Source organism: Crocuta crocuta, unplaced genomic scaffold (genome assembly GCF_008692635.1).
Source record: "Crocuta crocuta isolate KB4526 unplaced genomic scaffold, BGI_CrCroc_1.0 scaffold342, whole genome shotgun sequence".
Taxonomy (NCBI): domain Eukaryota; kingdom Metazoa; phylum Chordata; class Mammalia; order Carnivora; family Hyaenidae; genus Crocuta; species Crocuta crocuta.
Window position 1 is genome coordinate 1,189,795 of NW_027532158.1, and position 20,147 is coordinate 1,209,941.

The following is a 20,147-nucleotide window of genomic DNA, read 5'->3' on the forward strand; positions in this document are numbered from 1 at the left end:
CAGTTATCAAAAGCCTTGGATATAATTGTTCATTTGGCCAATATCTGCCAAAACTCAAAGCCAATCTGGTTTGGAAGCTGTTCACTTTGTTCTCAAACAAGGATTGGCCTTTCCTTATAGCGTCTTAAGTACATTGATTATCCGCTGATCATTCTGGACTTGGATTATAAGAACTAGAGATCAGAAATCTCAATTCCTGACCTGGCTGTGGTTAAACTTTTTGTATGGTTTTGGACAAGTCCCTTCAAAATTCCGGGCCCTCTCTCTCCTCATCAAGAACAAGAGAACATCAGATGGATATTCCTGTGGCTTCTGCCAGCACTAGCATACTGATTCTGTGGTTGAGTTTTGAACATGAATACAGGCTTCTAACTTGTAGTATACTTCTTATTGTAGTTCCTGAAACAAATGATGATTGCTAGTATGTAGGTTGCCCTCCTTCAATACTGCATATGAGACACAGATGCCCAAGCAAAATGAAGCAGAGAAAAAGAACAATTTTGCTACATTTAAATTTAAAATATCTGTCTCAATGAAACAGGTCTAGGTTCTTGGACACTTATCCAGATATAAAAATAGGGACCCTGGTTTTCAATAAGAGGTCGAATAATAAATAACACATCTGGAAAAAATAAATACAAATCAAAAATAAAATATGAATGAATGAATAACACAGGCTAGAACTGCTCCCTGGGTTCATTTGGAATGACACTATATTCTGTTCAAGAAGACCATCTGTGAAACATGGGTTCCACATGTTTATTTCCATTCCTCCACCTGTGCCAAGCCCATAGCAATTGTTTCTCTAATCATTTGAACCACAACCTCAATTCTGCCCTGTAATTTAGTCTGCAGGGATCTAACCCAACCCAAAGCAATCTTGAGTTCTGAAATGGTAAGACAGGAATAATTTTGCCAGTTCTTTCTTTCTAAAAAAGGAAATTTCTCTAGTCTGTACACTCAGGTGATGGTCTTTTGGCTCATGCTATAAAGAATATTCTCCTTAATTTTTTATAATTCTCAGAACCTATAATGAAACACCTTTCTCTTCTAATAATCTGAGAGGAGCTAAGTCAGGAACACAGCTGGTCAGTAAACACAAAGAGTGGAAAACATATCTTACAGGATATATTTACCTAAGTAAAACACCATTTAGGTTTTCACCACCTGTCTGGTATGCTGATTTGTATGTATTTAAGTGACTAGATACCCTTTCAATTCAGGCATCAAATTATTCACCCACCATCATTTTTGTAGCTAAAATTTAGGCAATTAAATAGGCATTTTTTAATCTCTACTTTTATTCAAGAAAAATTCCTTCATTTATTTATTTTTCACTTTGAGTTTTGTTATAGTTGGTGTGTAAAAGAAAATGAACGTAGGATACAGCTATTGCCTGCTGAGTCTACATTTAATGGAAGTGCTATTTTACACTCTGTGCAGTAGAGAGAAAAATAGAAGCCAGAAAAGTTGGTAAGGAAGTTCCAATTAAAATGTCCAATCTTTTTTTTAAATGTTTGTTTATTTTTGAGAGAGAGAGAGAGTGCAAGTGGGGTAGGGGTGGAGACCAAGAAGGAGATACAGAATCCAAAACAGGCTCCAGGCTCTGAGCTGTCAGCACAGAGCCCAATGCAAGCTCAAACCCAGAAACAGCGAGATCATGACCTGAGCCGAAGTCAGATGCTTAACCGACTGAGCCACCCAGGGGCCCCTAAAATGTCTAACCTTTTTAAAAGAAAAGGTACTGTACCAGATATTGTTGGATATCCAATTATCACAGCCACAAAGTAGCCATTTAACAAACATCTCATCAGAAATTTTAAGTTCCACCAGACCAGGGTGATAAAATATATCTTCACGAATGACAAAGGAGCCCTAGACCTCACTGAGTCAGGGCTGCCCGCCCCCCATCTCCTTGACATTTACAGAGGCTCTGTTGATTGCAGCAATTTCTGGGGCTAAGAGTTGGTGAACTGATTAATCCTAATGTTTGTTTCAATTGCTCTGTTTTATGTAGAAACTGCTGCAAGTCTTTCAAAAGGATGTGAGTGACAATGCAAAGTGAAAAGGAAACAGACTGAGTCTTTGGAGGAGCTATAGAGGTTAAGGATCCATTTTCTATTCCAAACTAAGTGTGTCATACACACTTTTCCAACCTTTTGGTTGATTTCATGTTTTTAATGACAGCCTTTTCAATACCCTAGAGAAAGTGGAGGACTGTTAGATTTCTTCCCTTCCTGTGATAGTGATGATTAAAACTTCCAGAGTCTCACTGTGACTGGGCAGTGCTTCAAAATAATTTCGACCAAGATCTCACTTTCTCAGGATTCTGCTTGCTAAAGAAAATCTCAGAAACCAAACTGAACCAAGGTGTTAATGATTAATTATGGTTTACTTAGTTTTCCCCCCGATTATGTTTGCATGTTGACATATATTATCAGTGTCCATAGCCCAAGTAGAAGTATGGTGCGAATTTTAGAGATAGATACAAAGCCAAGGATTTTTTTTTTTTTTTTTGGTTAAGAAATCTTTTTTCAACGACAACCCTAGGCAAGAGGGCAAAACACATATATGAACAATTATATAAAATAGGAAAAAAATGCTGCCTCTGTTTCTCAATAGATGTTGAATTTAGTTTTTGATATAAAATGGGGATAATACCACCACTTCAGAGAGTTATTTTAAGAATTAACTGAAATAGGGGCACCCAGGCGGCTCAGTCAGTTGAGCGTCCAACTTTGGCTCAGGTCATAATCTCATGGTTCATGGGCTTGGGACCAGCACTGGGCTCTGTGCTGACAGCTCAGAGCTTGAAGCCTGCTTCAAATTCTGTATCTCCCACTCTCTCTTTGCCCCTCCCCTGCTCACACACTCTTTCTCTGTCTTTGAAAAATGAATAAATGTTTTTAAAAAATAAAAAAAGAATTAAGTGAAATAACTTGTGAAAGAACATAGCACATCCTAAAAACAGTAAATGTTAGTTTCTGTTCTATCTTCTGATACAAGGATCCTGAATTTGGCTTCTGTTGTTCATATTTTATTACCCTAGCAACTGTGGTTAGATATAGAAGGGCACAAAGCATTAAGGAGAAATCAAGATCCTGACATCTTCTGTGTGTTATTGATTCTACACAAGTTCTACACAAGTTCTAACTCTTACAAGTATACTGGTGACAGATAAGACTAGTAAGGGAGCTTGTAAAGTTTAATTATATGCATTGCAATTATCGTTAGTTCTTCATCTCCTTTTTCATTCACTCACTCACTCATTCACTTATTCATTTAAATTATTAATAAATGATAGGTCCACAATATTTATTTAAAAAGGAGTGAAAGAGGGGCACCTGGTGGCTCAGTCAGTTAATTGTCTGACTTCGGCTCAGGTCATGATCACATGGTTCGTGAATTTGAACCCGCATCCGGCTCTGTGCTGACAGCTGAGAGCCTGGAGCCTGCTTCGGATCTCTCTCTCTCTCTCTCTCTCTCTCTTAAAAATAAATAAACATTAAAAAAACATTTTTAAAAAGGAGTGAAAGAGAGGTTTATAAAGAATCTATTATGTTGTAAATATTATGCTAAGTACAAGGATATTGGCACAAAAATAGACACATAGGTCAAGGAACAGAATAGAGAACCCAGAAATGGACCCACAGATGTATGGCCAACTCATCTCTGACAAAGCAGAAAAGAATATCCAATGGAAAAAAGATAATCTCTTCAGCAAATGATGTTGGTAAAAGTGAACAGAGACATGCACAAGAATGAATCTGGACCATTTTCTTACACCATACACAAAAATAAATTTAAGATGAATGAAAGACCTAAATGTAATACAGAAAGCCATAAAAATCTAGAAGAGAAAACAGGCAATAACATCTTTGATCTCGGCCTAAGCAACTTCTTAAGAGACATGTCTCTGGGGGCAAGGGAAACAAAAACAAAAATGAACTATTGGGACCTCATCAAGATGAAAAGCTTCTGCAGAAAGAAGGAAACAATCAACAAAATTAAAAGACAACTGATGTCGTATTTGCAAATGACATATTGGATAAAGGGTTAGTATACAAAATTTATAAAGAACGTACTAAACTCAACACCCATAAAACAAATAATCCAGTGAAGAAATGGGCAAAACACATACAGGAAGAGACAATTTTTGAAAGAGGACATCTGGATGGCTAACAGAGACATGAAGAGATGCTCCACATCACTCATCATCAGGAAAATACAAATCAAAACCACAATGAGATACCACTTCACACCTGTCAGAGTGGCTAAAATCAACATCTCACACAACAGATGCAGAGAAAGAACACTTTTTTTTTTTTAATGTTTTATTTCTAGGAGAGAGAGAGAGACAGCGTGAGCAGGGGAGGGTCAGAGAGAGAGGGAGTCACAGATTGAAACAGGCTCCAGGCTCTGAGCCGGCAGTCAGCACAGAGCCCGACGCGGGGCTCGAACCCACGAACCGCGAGATCATGACCTAAGTGAAAGTCGGACGCTTAACCGACTAAGCCACCCAGGCGCCCCAAAGAGAAAGAACACTTTTGCAAGTGTTTTTGCATGTGTGGGAATGCAAACTGGTGCAGCCACTCTGGAAAACAGCTGGGAAAGAAAAGCCCCCTACAACCCAGCAATTGCACTACTAAGTATTTATCCAAAGGATTCAAAAATGCTGATTAGAAGGGGACACATGCACCCCAATGTTTATAGCAGCACTATCAATAATAGCTAAACTATAGAAAGAGTCCAATGTCCATCGACTGATGAATGGATAAAGAAGATGTGGTATATATTTACAGTGGAATATTACTTGATTCAATAATCAAAAAGAATGAAGTTTTATATGGGGCGCCTGGGTGGCTCAGTCAGTTAAGCACCCAACTTCAGCTCAGGTCATGATCTCACGGTTCATGGATTTGAGCCCTCTGTGCTGACAGCCAACTCAGAGCCTAGAGCCTGTTTCAGATTCTGTGTCTCCCTTTCTCTCTGACCCTCCCCTGCTCATGCTGTCTCTCTCTCTCTCTCTCTCTCTCTCAGAAATAAATAGAACACTAAAATTTTTTTAAATTAAAATAAAGAATGGAGTTCTATAAATATTATCCATTATTATTGCTATAAAAATAATAATAATTATTATTCTTATTGTCAACATCATAATACTTGCCCAGCTAAAGCATCTCTTTGCTAACCATTAACCTGATAAAAGAACCCATAACTCCCAAGTCTTTTATAATCTGACTCCAACATATGCTTCTTTCTGGCTTTATCTCCTGCTACATGCTGCCCCACATCCTGCACTTTGCTATAATGACCTACTTACCATTTCCTCTATATCATGTGTTTTACCTTCTCTGTCTCTACTTGGGCTGTTTCCACTGTTTTGTACATCCTTTAACACAGTTTCTACCTGGAAAACTCCTAGCCATCTTTTAATATATTAGAGTTCAATGGCATCTCTTTGGTGAAGTGTTCCCTAACTTCCACCCCAGGGAAAAAGCAGTCACTATGGTGTTACTGTCATTTACAGAGATCTGTGTCTCTTCTATAACAAGATCCTCCAGATGCTGACTGTATAATTCATATATTTTTTTAGGTGTCTACCACATGTGCTAAGTTTGCTAAATGCTAACTAAATATTTTGTTGAATGTGTAAAGTGTTTAAAAGTGTCAAATGTTCTCATTCTCACACAGATTATCTCATTTGATCCTTTCAAAACTTCTGGGAAGAAGCCAAGGCAAAGTAGAACAACATAAATGATTAAGAAAACCATTTCTAGAGAAGGATGATAAGTGACTTGTGACTTGAGTCTATAAGACCTTGAGCAAGTTGTATAATCTCTCTGATCCTCATTTACTACTTCTGTATAATGAAGGTAACGTTTTATACCTACTATTAAGTGAGATAAGCCAGTAAAGTACATATCACTGTGCCTGATGCATGCTAATAAACAATAGCTCTGCAAAATTATTATACAGATTATCAAAGAAATTGAGTATTTTGTGCAAACTCACATGGCTAGCCAAAGTCTGAACTGAGTGAAATCTTGTTCTGAATTCTAGTCCAGTTATCTTTAAGTTCTAATATAACCTCTTCCTCCTAGAAATATTAAGGAGGACTAAGAGATGGAAGAGAATTTTCTGTTGCTTTGCTATGTTGTTAGTGCATCTCAGGTGAATGTAAGGAGCAAATAGAAAATTGGTGTTCCTGATCAATTCCAAACTAAATCACGTATTTTGATATTCAGGCTGTAAAATATCCTTGATTGAATATCATCATAAAATACTAATACCTTGAATTTGTGTAATGCTGTTCCCCCAGAGTATGCAGGATTTTCTTGTGATATTTCATTTGTCTTCTCAGATATATAAAATGGCATTACTATCATTTTACATTTGTTCATTCATTCATTCATTCAATAAATATTACTTGCTTACTACATGCTGTCACTGGACAAGATACTAGAGATATGAAAATGAATGAGGCCGCAACTCTGGTCTTGGCGATTAATCCAGGTGAATGGGTCTGACATGGAATAAACCACAAGTAGTCAAACTAGTGAGATACAGTCATGATGACAGGAACAGAGGAACCCCGTAGCAGCAGGAGCATTTGAAGCTTGCTCAGGAGTAATGGAAATGAAAGAGGGAATCTGGAGCTAAACCTAGGAGTGATATTTGTACTCTATATACCAGTGGTCTCCAAACATTTTTGATTACACAACCTTATTTTTTAAAAAATAGTGTTTGTGGCATGCATCTTTAATATATCTTTAATGTATTTAAAAATAAAGTATGTGTCTGTAGAACTGCTAATATATTTTGGACATTGGCCTATTCTATGACAACCTTTCTACTGCCAGGTATACTTCTGAATGTTTTCTGTGTGACCCAAGAGAATATATAATACTATCCATAGTAGAATTGTCCATATTAGTTAAAAATCCAAATATCCATCAATGAGACAGGAAAAATAACTCTTGATGCATTTGTACCAAGAATTGCTTATTCTTCCTCAGCAAAAACGAATAAACTACAGATTCGCACACTATGAATGAATCCTTAAAACATAATACTGAATTAAAAAGCAAGTTACAAAGACCAGATGCAATATGATACCACTTTTAGAAAGTTTAAGAACAAACTAAACAATGTAATATTTCTAAATAAATGCATATGTGATAAGCCTATTTTAAAAAGTAAGGAAATTAGAAAAAAGTTAAGTTCAACTTGAGTGGGTATGGATAGGTGAGAGCAGAAGGAGAGGAGAGGTGAAAGCAGAGACAGAGAGGACAGTTCTGGTGATGTTCTAGGATGTAACCAGAGACACACCAGAAAAGACTTTTTTTTTTCTTGAGAGAGAGAGAGGGTTCAAGTGAGCAAGGGGCAGAGAGAGAGAGAAGTGGGACTCACCCGAAGCAGGGCTCAAGCTCACCCAAATTGGGACATGAGCTCACCTAATATGGAACTAGAACTCATTGACGAGTCATGACATCATGACCTGAGCTGAAGTCAGATGATTAACAACTGAGTAACCGAGGCACCCCAAGACTCTTAACTGTAGAGAAAAATCAAGAGTATCAGAGAGGAAGTGGGGGTGGGGGTGGGGGGTGAAATAGCTGAAGGGGCTTAAAAGTAAACTTATTGAGATGAGCACTGAGTAATTTATAGAACTGTTGAATCACTATATTATACACCTGAAACTAATTTAACACTGTATGTTAACTATACTGGAATTAAAATAAAAGAAAAATTTAACTTCAATGACTAATGCAGTGGGATATATTTTAAAAGATGTGGAGGGACTTCAGTAAGGGAAACAAAAGCAAAATTAAAGTATTGGGACTATACCAAAGTTAAAAGCTTTTGTACAGTGAAGGAAACCATCAACAAAACAAAAAGACAACCCACCAAATGAGAGAAGGTATTTGCAAATTATATATCTAGTAAGGGGTTCATATCTAAAATATATAAAGAATTTACACAACTCCACATCAAAATAGCAAATGATTCACTGAAAAATGGGCAGAAGACATGAACAGACATCTTTCTAAAGAAGACATACACATGGCAAACAGACATATGAAAAGATGCTCAATGTCACTCATCATCAGGAAAACGTAAATCAAAACCCCAATGAGGTATTACTTCATCATACCTGTCAGAATGGCTAAAAGCAAAAACACAAGAGAAAGAAAAACCCTCATGCACTGTTGGTGGGAATGCAAACTGGTACAGCCACTGTGGAGAACAGTATGGAGGTTTCTCAAAAAATTTAAAGTAGAATTACCATATAATCCAGGAGTTCCACTACTAGGTTTTTACCCAAATTAGTGAAAACACTAATTTGACAAGATTATGCACCTCTCTGTGTACTGCCACATTACTTACAATAGAGAACTGGTGGTTGCCAGAGGGGAATTGGTTGGGGACGGGTGACATAGCTGAAAGGGATTAAGACTAGACTTATTCTGCTGAGTACTGAATAATGTATAGAACTGTTGAATCGCTCTGCTGTTCCCTGGTACTGTTGTTGTTGTTGTTGTTTTTAAAAATAATTTTTTTTATTTATTATTTCTAGGAGAGAGTAAGAGTGAGCAGGGGAGGGTCAGAGAGAGAGGGAGTCACAGACTGAAACAGGCTCCAGGCTCTGAGCTGGCAGTTGGCACAGAGCCCGACGCGGGGCTCAAACCCACGAACTGCGAGATCATGACCTAAGCGAAAGTCGGACGCTTAACCGACTAAGCCACCCAGGCGCCCCGTGTTTTTAAAACACACATAGTAACAATCTAGGAACCAAGGAGTCCAATTCTAAGAACTGATTTAAGCAACACTCCTGATAGTTGCTTTGAACTGAGGAAATCCCCAGGAGAAGGGTTTGGGGGCAGCTCCATCCCCCAAGATAGCTATACACTAGAGCTTTGTGAAGTGCCCTTGTATATAAGACTCTGTTGTGTTCCAGAAAACATATAACTTTTTGGCATTTTTAATGACTAAATCAAAGTTATGAAATGAAGTAACAATAAAGACTAATAGACAGACTTGTGCTTTGATTCTGAACTTTTCATATGAAATCTATTTTCAGAGGCCCTTAGTACCATCAAAATGTAAAAGCTGTGTAGTTCTTATCTATCATACTGTTGTCACATCTTGATATGGTTTTATAAAAAGTAATTTGACAGAAACTTAGTGAAGTTAAAACAAAAGCGATTCTTTTTCCTAAAGTTGTTTTTTTTTTTTTTTTAATTGTAAACATGCCTTCCAAGAAAGATACCAGGTACAGGTCTCTAATAAAATATGATTTAATCTTTCAGTTAGCTTTTACAGTTGAACTTACAATTTAAGTACATTCATGTAAAACATCACATGTGTAGATGAGAAAGTAGTAATCAAAAATAAAATGGGTAATAACTGAAAGACCTAGTAAAATATTGACCAAATAATTAACTTTGTCTTTGGCCACCCTGGTTAATCAAATACTTTGTGACACACATCACTCTGTATGAAATGACATTGCTTTCACCCTAAGCCAGTTTTTCTAAACAGTGTTTATGTCAGAGTGGTGAACTGGGAAAACAGGTGATAAGGTAATTCTTTACCAAATTCCCAGAAGTTCACAAGGAAGGGATTTTTTTGAAATTTATTTATTTATCTTAAGAGAGAGAGAGAGAGAGAGAGAGAGAGAGAACACACAGGGGAGGGGCAGAGAGAGAGAATCTCAAGCAGGCTCCGTGCTGTCAGTGCAGAGCCTGATCGGGGCTTGAACTCATGAACCATGAGATCATGACCTGACCACAGATCAAGGGTCAGATGCTTACCCAACTAGCCGCCCAGGAAGGGCTCTTATTTAGCTTCTTCTACCAGTGGGGGGAGATCAGTAAATGAGTAAATGAAATATGGGCAAATATGCTAATGTTCCAAGAACAAAGGAAGCTAACTATTCTGAGCAACTCAAGGTAGAGGAAACAAGTCTTGGAACTATTACTCAAAAAGTAGAAATTCTCTTATCAGTTTAAAATATGCTTCTGCCTATATAGTCTTATTTTATGTCACTGATTTTCAGACCTAAATTACCTTTATATCCAAAGATGAAGCTAATGGTTTCAAACTAAATAAAGTGTCATTTTACATTCCCACAGTATTTCAAGAAATACCAATGGACTTTGGTTTCATGGCTTCTGAAACTGAGGGTATATATTCTCAAAATAGCTGGCTGGGAGTGGGATAAGGGGTGTCCGAAGCCCTGGCAGCATTGAACTGGACCACATACATGTTGACCCAGACACTCATGGCAGCCTCTAGCCAGCAAGCTGCCTGTTGCTACCTCAGGCACTCCCTGTTGCATAGGACAAAGCCTTCCATTATCTGGTCCTTCCCAGAGTTTCCCTTCTGTTTCATGTCTAAATCACAATTCCCACTCCCAGATCTCATTCCCCATCCCCACACACTATACTCCAGACATTCACTTTCTTTTATTTTTCAGGTTTTTATTTAAATTCCATTTAGTTTAATATTAGTTTCAGGTATAGAATTTAGTGACTCATTATTTACATATAACACCCAATGCTCATCACAAGAGAGGCATTCCTAATCACCATCACCTTTTTTCCCCATCCCCCAACCTACTTCCCCTCTGGTAACCATCAGTTTGTTTCCTATAGTTAAGAGTCCATTTCTTGTTTTTCCTCTCTTTTTTCACCTCTATGTTCATTTGTTTTGTTTCTTAAATTACACATAAAATCATATGGTATCTGCCTTTCTCTGGCCGACTTATCTCACTTAGCATAGTTAGTACACTCTAGCTCTATCCACGTCACTGCAAATATTGCTATGGATGAGCAGTAGCAATTATATGTATGGATATTTATATTATATATAGATATGTATCTATCTATATCTACCTATATCATCTATATTTCTTTCTATCTATCTATCTGTCTGTCTGTCTATCTATATCATCTTCTTTATCCTTTCATCAGTTGATTGACATTTGGGCTCTTTCCATAATTTGGCTGTTGGTGATACTACTAGCCAAATGTAAACATTAGTGTGCATGTATCCCTTTGAATTAGTATGTTTGTATCCTTTGGGTAAATACCTAGTAGTGCAATTGCTGGAGTTCTATTTTTTTTTTTTTTAACTTTCTGAGGAACACCTATACTGTTTTCCAGAGTGGCTACACCAGTTTGCTTTCCCACCAAAAGTGTAAGAGGGTTCCCAATATTTCCTCATCCTTGCCATTGTTGTTTCCTTTGTTGTTTATTTTAACCATTCTGGCTGATGTGAGGTGATATCTTACTATAGTTTTGATTTGTATTTCCCTGGTGATGAGTGATATTATTGAACATCTTTTCATGCGTCTGTTGGCCATCTGGATACCTTCTTCGGAAAAACAGACACTTAAATTTCTTTGCAGTTTTCTAAGGAAATTTAGTTTCCTTTCTTCTTCACCTGTAATGCTCCTGGGTCCCCCACCACTAAAGCAGCTTGCTGAAGCCTTACCCTTCCCCAAGACTTAACTCAATGTAATGTTTATGAAGACTTTCTAGATCCTCCATCTACATACACATAGACACACAGAGACACACATGATTGTAGATCTAAGGAGTAGAATCAAAGACTCCCTCAGTAACTAGACTAGGTTAGTTTATAATTATATATAATATATTATTACTATTGTAATGTTACCAGTCCGCTAATTGTAATTATTTGCTCACATAGCTCTCTCTTCCATAATTAAACCATGAGCTTCTGAAAGGCAAAACTGCATCTTCTGTCTAACTCAGATACTTGCCATTGTGCCTGGTACTGACTAATGGTTTTATAAATGCTTGATGAATGGGGCATCTGGGTGGCTCAGTCAGTTAGTGCCCAACTTCAGCTCAGGACATGATCTTATGGTTCATGGATTTGAGCCCCACAGTCTCTGTGCTGACAGCTGAGAGCCTGGAGCCTTCTTTGGCTTCCATGTTTGTGTCTCTCTCTCTAACCCTCCCCTGCTCATGCTATCTCTCTCTCTCTCTCTCTTTCTCTCTCTCTCTCTCTCATAAATAAAATAAATATATAAAGAAATAAATGCTTGATGGATGACTGAATAAACTTATTCACATCCTTTAAGAACCATAGCAGGCTCGTGTTCTATGTAAGTTTTAAATTAACTTAAAGTAAATGTATATATTTACACTACTTCCCCAGAAATATATCATTGAACAACACAGTGTGGTTTTTTTTTGTGGGGAAGAGACGATCTCAGATTCATTTTTTTTTGCCTGGGACCAGCATGTAACAAATGCCAAATAAGCAGGTGCTAAGAACATGAAAGGAGAGAATCACTGCTTAAGAAGCAAAGGCTCTATTTTGTTTATCCATTGGCAACAATCTGGTCCTTGAGCAAACACTGGGAGTAAGAAAAGTTACAACCAGTCAGTTTTAATAGCTAAACTCATTGTATACTTTTTCTTCCAGTGCTTAGGTATTCTTGGAAATAATGACTTCAGAAGGATAATGGCAGGGGTGTTTTTTTTTTTTTAACTCAGAAGTTAGGGAAGCGTTAACTTTTTGATTTGCTGCCATATCCTTCAAAATGGTTAACAACACTGCAAGCAGCTGGAAACAGGTGAGGCAGTGTCTTTCATGGAAGCTGATTGAGAAGTTACAGGATGGTCTCAGCACACAAATCAAGAGCCACCTGGAGGAATAAAATGTCTAATTGCTGAGAATAAAATCTTCAGAGACTTCATTGTTCTGACAGTGATAGTAATAGCTTCATTTTTTGAAAATTTTATACCCCATCCTTGTGCTAACCTCTTAACATATATTTTCATTTTATTCTCCTGACAATACTATAGACCAGGTATCATTACCCTCTCTCTACTGAAGAGAAAAATGAGGCTTAGAAATGTTCATCGGTTTACCTACCATTATGTAGGTGTCTTGCCTTATCACAGGATGTAATTCAATTCTGATAGAAAATTAGGATAGGAAAACAATCTTTTCTGACTTTCTTCCAGGACCTTATTCCGCCTACTAAGTGACCCATACATGCCTCTGTGACTTAAGAACAGAATTTTATTGCCCTAGTTCATTGGAAGCACAAATAAACCTTAATTCTTAATTATATCAGAAGCACAAATAAACCTTAATTCTTAATTACCTGGAAAGGGGGAGACATTACACCACACACTAAACTATCCACAAGGCAAAACGATCTCGACAATGTCAGCCAAGGCTTTGACCAAAGTTAAACAACAAAATTGGCCCATTGAATTCTACTCCTTTTTTTCTTTCACAGCCACGTGTCTCTGAGCCTACACATGAGTAATATACATCATTGTGAACGTGCTGCACCGTAAATAAAACACAGAGCTCAAAGTGACTGGCTTCGATTCAGGAATTCAGCTATGTCAGTTGAGGAAACTTAGTTTGGCAAAGCTGAGTTTCTTTAATCTTCTACATCCTCTGACTCTGTAGCTTTGCATTAACTCTGTTTGTGCTTGGGAAACTCAGTTTCTCCCTGCTTGGTTCCCACATCAGCAAAATTGGCCCATCCACCCCCAGCATAGATTTTTAAAGTATTGAAGAATAAAAATGTTCATGGATTGACTCTAAGGAAAATTAGATGTCTCCATATATGTGAACCTAGGCAATACATGCAATATTATTCAGGGAATTTGCCTACATCAATGTGAAGATATAAAGTTAATAGTTACATAAGATGATTTGTCATTTGAATTATGAAAAACGTGCTTTCTAAAACACTTTCCAGATCTTCTTTCCTGACAGAAACAGCCATAACAACAGAAACAATAAAACTTCTATAAGAAACAGATGGCCAAGCTTATTACAAGCCATAATGTCAGCTGTCACAATGACTGCTTCCTCAAATTGACCTCCTCTGACCTAGCAGCTCTCAACTTTCTTTTCTCAGCTTTTTAAGATGCTTGTTGATCACCAAATCTAAAAATAACCATCTTGTAAATATCATTGATGTTACATATGGTTTATATTTTAAACCAGATATAAAAGTAGAAGACTGTCTATAGTGAGCCCACCAAGATGCCTTGATCCTAAAGTCAAGTGTAAGAAAGCTTCTAGTAAATTTGAGAAAAAGAATGAAAACATTGGAAGGAAGCACATTAAAGAAAGTATGGATTGATGGATTAATAAGAGGCTATTGGAGCTGATTTCAGACATTTCTCACTGTAGGTGACATCAGAGATGCACTTTTGTTTGCACATATTTATAATACACAAAAAAATCTAAGTATTTCTTAATTTTGACCTCTAATTTTCACCTGGGTAGTCTAATTTAGACTAAGAGGGGACATTTCTCATTTCTTTTTGTCTACTTCTTCTGCTCAGTTATTATTATAAGTGGAAACAACAAAAAAAATATATCATTCTGTCATTTGGAATTATTTTAGCCTAAATTATTACTATTTTTTAAACCTCATATGGTATTTTTTTTGAAAGAGAGAGAGCACACATAAGCAGGGGAAGGGCTTCAGAGAGGACCATACTCAGCATGGAATCCCACAAGGAGCCCTGCACAGACTTGGGCCCCAGGCAGAGCCCCCTCTCATCACCTCAAGATCATGACTTGTGCTGAAATCAAGAGTCCGATGCTTGATCAACTGAGCACCCAGGGGTCCCTAACTTCAGATGGTTTAATAGAGGAATCTTATTCACATTATACAGGATTCTCTTATGAAAGTGGGTTGGTAGTTAACCAGGTGACCCAACTGACACCAAAACCAAGCAGAGGCTCAAGGTTGAAAGGAAAAAAAAAACAAAAACAAAAAACAAAAGGAATGTGCTAAAGATAAAACTTTTATACTTCATTATCATGCATGAAATTGAAAAATCAGTTGGATCAATTCAGACAGACCCTCCTATTAAGGCAAAATTCCAGGTTTTATTGGGGCACTTGGGTAGCCCAGTCAGTTAATCATTTGACTCTTGATGTTGGCTCAGGCAGGTCATGATCTTATGGTTTGTGGGTTTGAGACCCACGTCAGGCGCTGCACTGGCAGCTAGGAGCCTGCTGAGGATTCTCTCTCTCTCTCAGGCTATTAGAGGGGCATGGTACATTTAGGAACTAAATAAATAACAGAATAGAGGTATAAAAGGCCTCAATTATTAAGGACCATATATGTGGTGCTAATAAGTTTAGAATTTATTTTGGGAGAAATAAGAAATTCTCAAAACTTCTAATTAGAAAAGTGCCAACATTATTTCTATGCCTTAGAAATATCTCTCTGGCTGCAGCATGGGGAACTGATGTGGAGAAGAGGTCACTTCGGCTACACAGTGAGTAGATTTGGGGAGGGAAGCTGAGGGTTGGTGGGAGAAACAAGGCTAGGGGCAACAAGAAAGCATTAGAGTCAGCCATCAGATAAGGGGGCAAGAACTAATTTAGTTGCACTGAAGAAAGAGACAAATGAACAGATTCAAGGGCATTACATAGAGACAGAATTGGCACATGTGACTATAATGACTGGAGGGCCAGGTCATCCAGGATGATTCCAGGTTGGTGGCCAGAGCCTGGAAGCCCCAGGAAAGAAGCAGGCTTTGGGAAGCAGGTCATGAATGAAGTTCAGTTAAATGTGATGTCCAGCCAGACATTGGCTATAAAGTTGGAAAGTCTGAATAGGAGAGCCTTGAAGTCCTTAGCATTTGGATGGCAATTTAAGCCATGTAGTCCATAAGGAGCAGGCTGTGCAAAAGGGATCAGTTAAATTTCTGGAGAACATCCAAACGAATAGTTAGGTGAAGAGGATCTTGTACATGTAGATGTATTTGAGATTGCCTTTTAGGTATCTTCAGTCCAGTTTGAAGTTGGTCACCCCACCTGCACCCCCCAAAAACTTATTTAGATAGCTTAGAGACTATCTATGTCCAATAAAGTAATCCATGATGCTTTTTCATTATTTTACATGGTTAATTAAATATAAAACCTGAAAACGAAGGGCACTTTTAAAGACATAAAGGTTATCATTGTTTATTATATTTATACATCATTTAAAGCAATTGGCTAGTTTTGATTTCTTTTTTTTTTTAATTTTTTTTTTAAAATGTTTTATTTATTTCTAGGAGAGAGAGAGAGAGACAGCGTGAGCAGGGGAGGGTCAGAGAGAGAGAGGGAGTCACAGACTGAAACAGGCTCCAGGCTCTGAGCTGGCAGTCAGCACAGAGCCCGACGCGGGGCTTGAACCCACGAACTGCGAGATCATGACCCGAGCGAAAGTCGGACGCTTAACCAACTAAGCCACCCGGGCGCCCCTAGTTTTGATTTCAAGTATATTTTACTTTTATAGTATTCCAAAGAACAGCAAGTTAGTTCTATAATTTCATTCTTGTCAAATTCAGGTAAGAGTTTAACTTTTATTCAAAGTATCAGCTTTTAACTTAGAGGTGAAAGATGACATTTTGGAGCCAAACTCAAATTCTATAACTAAAAGGCTTTATAGTCTGGTTTACAGATATCTATTTTGAAATATTATATATACCCCTCCTCTTTTAAAGAGAATGGGGAAGATCTTGATGCATTTTAGCAAAAGGCTTCTTTAGAACTCTCTGTGATATAGAAATAAAAATAGAAATCAGACCTCAGAAGAGGATCAAAAGATAACACATCAAATGTAAGAGTCAGTACCCAAACATCACATTTGAGCCTGAGCACCAGATTAGGCAGGGCAAAGGTCTAATGACTGTGGAGTTTTTCAGTATAAACTCAGGTATAATTTATAAGTGACCCTTACTAAAATTATGGTGATGACTTACAAAATTTACTCTAATTATCCTAACTGAAAGGAAATATCAGTATTTTGGGAAGTGCTCCATGATGATGCCATATTTTAAAAACATTTTACATTCTTATTTCCTGAATTTAGTAATATCATCTAAAGAAATGTCAAGCATTTTCTGGGGTGCCTGGGTGGCTCAGTCAGCTAAATCCCAAACTCTTGATTTTGTTTCAGGATCATGATCTCACAGTTTGTGAGTTTGAGCCCAGCATTGGACTCTGTGCTAATAGGATAGAGCCTGCTTGGGATTCTTTCTTTCTGCCCCCCTCCCACTTATTCTCTCTCTCTGTCTTTCAAAAAAAATTTTTTAATAAACTTTAAAAAATAGAAAAAAAGAAATTTCAAGCATTTTCTAACATCTGGTTATTATTTAGTTGTTGATTTGGCATTTTTTAAGTCACCTAATAGGATGTTTCATTGGGGTCTTTGACTCAGATTTCTTACTCAGGGGTCACATGATCATTTGTAATCCACTAATAATTACATTGGGATTATCCTTCAGTGAACGGGTTAATGAAAATATAAATATAAATGATTCAGGGTTTCCAGAAAGGAGCTGGTTATTTGCCAGGAAGTATAAAATTGGCCACCTCTTGTTTTGTCAACATACTTGATGGATACTTGTGAGAACATAGGGTTATTAATTAAATGTGTGCTTCATTAAATGTACATATAAAAAGGGCAGTACTCCTGCACAAAGACTTCTCAAGTTCAGAAAACCCCTCTTGTAATAATTTTCTGTTTTATAATGATTAACTTGTAGTATATGAATATCTGATACTTGGCAGGAACTTTTTATTCTCTTTTTGCCATTAACTACTTATAAAATAGACAACCTACTGCTTTTATAACTTGGCATTATTTAAACTCTTTTTTTATTTACCTAAAACCCATTTTTTGCTTTAAAGTGGAAGTTGAAAATCAACATTCTTAGGTCATTACATAAATCTATGATTATTATGGATGACTCCATTCATGTATGATTTCAACTACCTCTCATCATTACTGTAATGATTATAAAATCTATTTTAAGCCTCAGATTCTTTCCCGAAAAATGTAATTTATATATACAACAATTCACTAGATACTGCCATTTGGATATCTCACAGAAGTCTCAAACTCAGTGTATTTCAAACTGAGGCTTTCCCCAACCCATTCCTCCTTGTTTAATGTTACCAAACTTTCATCATTCACCCAAGCCAGAAATCACAAGATACCTAGAATTTTCTTCCTCTTCTCTCCTCATAAGAAATCAGTCAGGGTTCATGATGAATCTATTTCTGAAATATCACTGGAATATTCTCCACTCCTACCGGCACTACTTAATTCAGGATCACGTTCCAGAATTACTAAAAGTTCCTCCTTAATATTATATCTGCTTCTCCTATTGCCCCATGAGTCCTTTCTTTATGGTGCTACCAGCATTACATTTTAAAATGAAAATTTTAAAACTTGAAAAAAATGAAAATTTAGTCATGTTATTTCTGTTTTAAAACTCCCAAAGTCATGCCCTCTTTCCCAATCTTTCCCAGATTCTTTTTCTTTTTCTTTTTTTTTTCCTTTTTGGCCTGGATACAGTATAGTTTATTAATGGTACATGACAAGGTAGGGCTTCCCAACACCCTCTCCTTCTTCAAGGTGTCTGGGGTGGAAACTGTGGATGTCAGGAGATTCTCAGTGTGTTGGTGAATGAGTTGGGGCAAGGACTTCCCAACAGCGAGGGCCTCTCTCTTCCTCTTGTTCTGGCCTGGATTGGTGATCTAGGGGACTCTTATTCCTTGGAGGCCATGTGGACCATAAGGTTCACCACCTGATTGCCATAGCCAATTTGTTGTCATACCAGGAAATGAGCTTGACAAAGTGGTCATTGAGAGCAATGCCAACCCCAGTATTGAAGGTGGAAGAGTGGGTGTCACTGTTAAAGTTGAAGGAGACAGCTTGGTCCTCAGTATAGCCCAGAATGCCCTTGAGGGGCCATCTAATGCCTGCTTCACCACCTTGATGTCATTGTATTTGGCAGCTTTCTCTAGGTGGCAGGTCAGATCCATGACTGACATGTTGGTGGTAGGGATACGGAAGGCCATATCAGTGAACTTCCTATTCAATTCAAGGATAACCTTGCCTATAGCCTTGGTGGCAACAGTAGAAGTAGGAATGATGTTCTGAGCAGCCCCTTGGCCATCATGCCACTGCATTCCAGTGGAAAAGGAGGAGTCATCCATTGTTTTCTGGGTGACAGTGACAGTATAAGTGGTCATGAGTCCCTCCATGATGCTGAAGTTGTCATGGATGACCTTGGCCATAGTGGCCAAGGAGTTGGTGGTGCAGGAGGCATTTATGACAATCTTGAGGGAGTTGTCATACTTCCCATGGTTCACACCCATCACAAACATGAGGTTGTCAGCAGAAACAGCAGAGATGATGACCCCCTTAGCCCCACCCTTCACATGAGCCTAAGCTTCATCCCTGGTGTCATGAAGACCCCATAGGACTCCACAACATACTCAGCACCAGCATCATCTCGTTTGATGTTGGTGGGATCTCACTCCTGGAGGATTGAGATGAGCTTTCCATTAATGACAAGTTTCCCATTCTCACCCTTGACTGTGCTGTGGAATTTGCCACGGGTAGAATCATACTGGCACAGGTATCCCATGTAGTTGAGGTCAATGAAGCAGTCACTGATGGCGACAGTATCTACTTTGCCAGAGTTAAAAACAGCCCTGTTGACCAGGTGCCCAATATGGCCAAATCTATTTTTTTCTGACCTTCACCATCATGTCTCAGGCTGGCACTACATCAGAAGATGCAGTTGTCTGTTGAATAGGGAGGAGCAGAGAACCTAAAACCCAGATTCTTTAGTATGACTTACAAGACTGATAGAGTTCCTGTGTACAAAATGCTTTCCATAATGGAATTATATCCATGAAGGCCTCCCTGATGATATTATAACTTCCATAACCCAGCAACCAGAAGAGGTCATATGACTAGTTTTTAACAAAGGCACAAGCAAAGTGTGCTACTTGCCAATTCAGACCTTAAAGAGAAAGCTACTTGCTGGATGTAGAACCCCAATCTTGACACACAGTTGAGAGCCTTAACAGGAAAGGAATCTGGCCCCTGAATCACTGTGTGAAAAAGCACTCCTAGTGGATCTGTAACATCCGCACTGGACTGTTATTAGAGTTATAAGTAAACTTTTGTTGTGTTTGAGCTATTACATTTTGAGGCATATTTGTTATCATAGTTTAACCCACCTCCATGTAATACACCCATTTTAAATAATAAATATATATTTATTATAAATTTTATTATAAATATAATTCAGTGCTTATTTGCATGT

The 20,147-nt window shown here is 37.8% G+C and overlaps 1 protein-coding gene and 1 pseudogene across 1 annotated transcript in view; both read right to left on the bottom strand.

Moving 5' to 3' along the window:
• PTGER3 (prostaglandin E receptor 3) overlaps nt 1-20,147 on the bottom strand; it is a 176,497-nt gene that overhangs the window by 65,613 nt on the left and 90,737 nt on the right. The gene's annotated exons all lie outside the window — the stretch shown is intronic.
• Nucleotides 18,576-19,550, bottom strand: LOC144241790 (glyceraldehyde-3-phosphate dehydrogenase pseudogene; annotated as a pseudogene).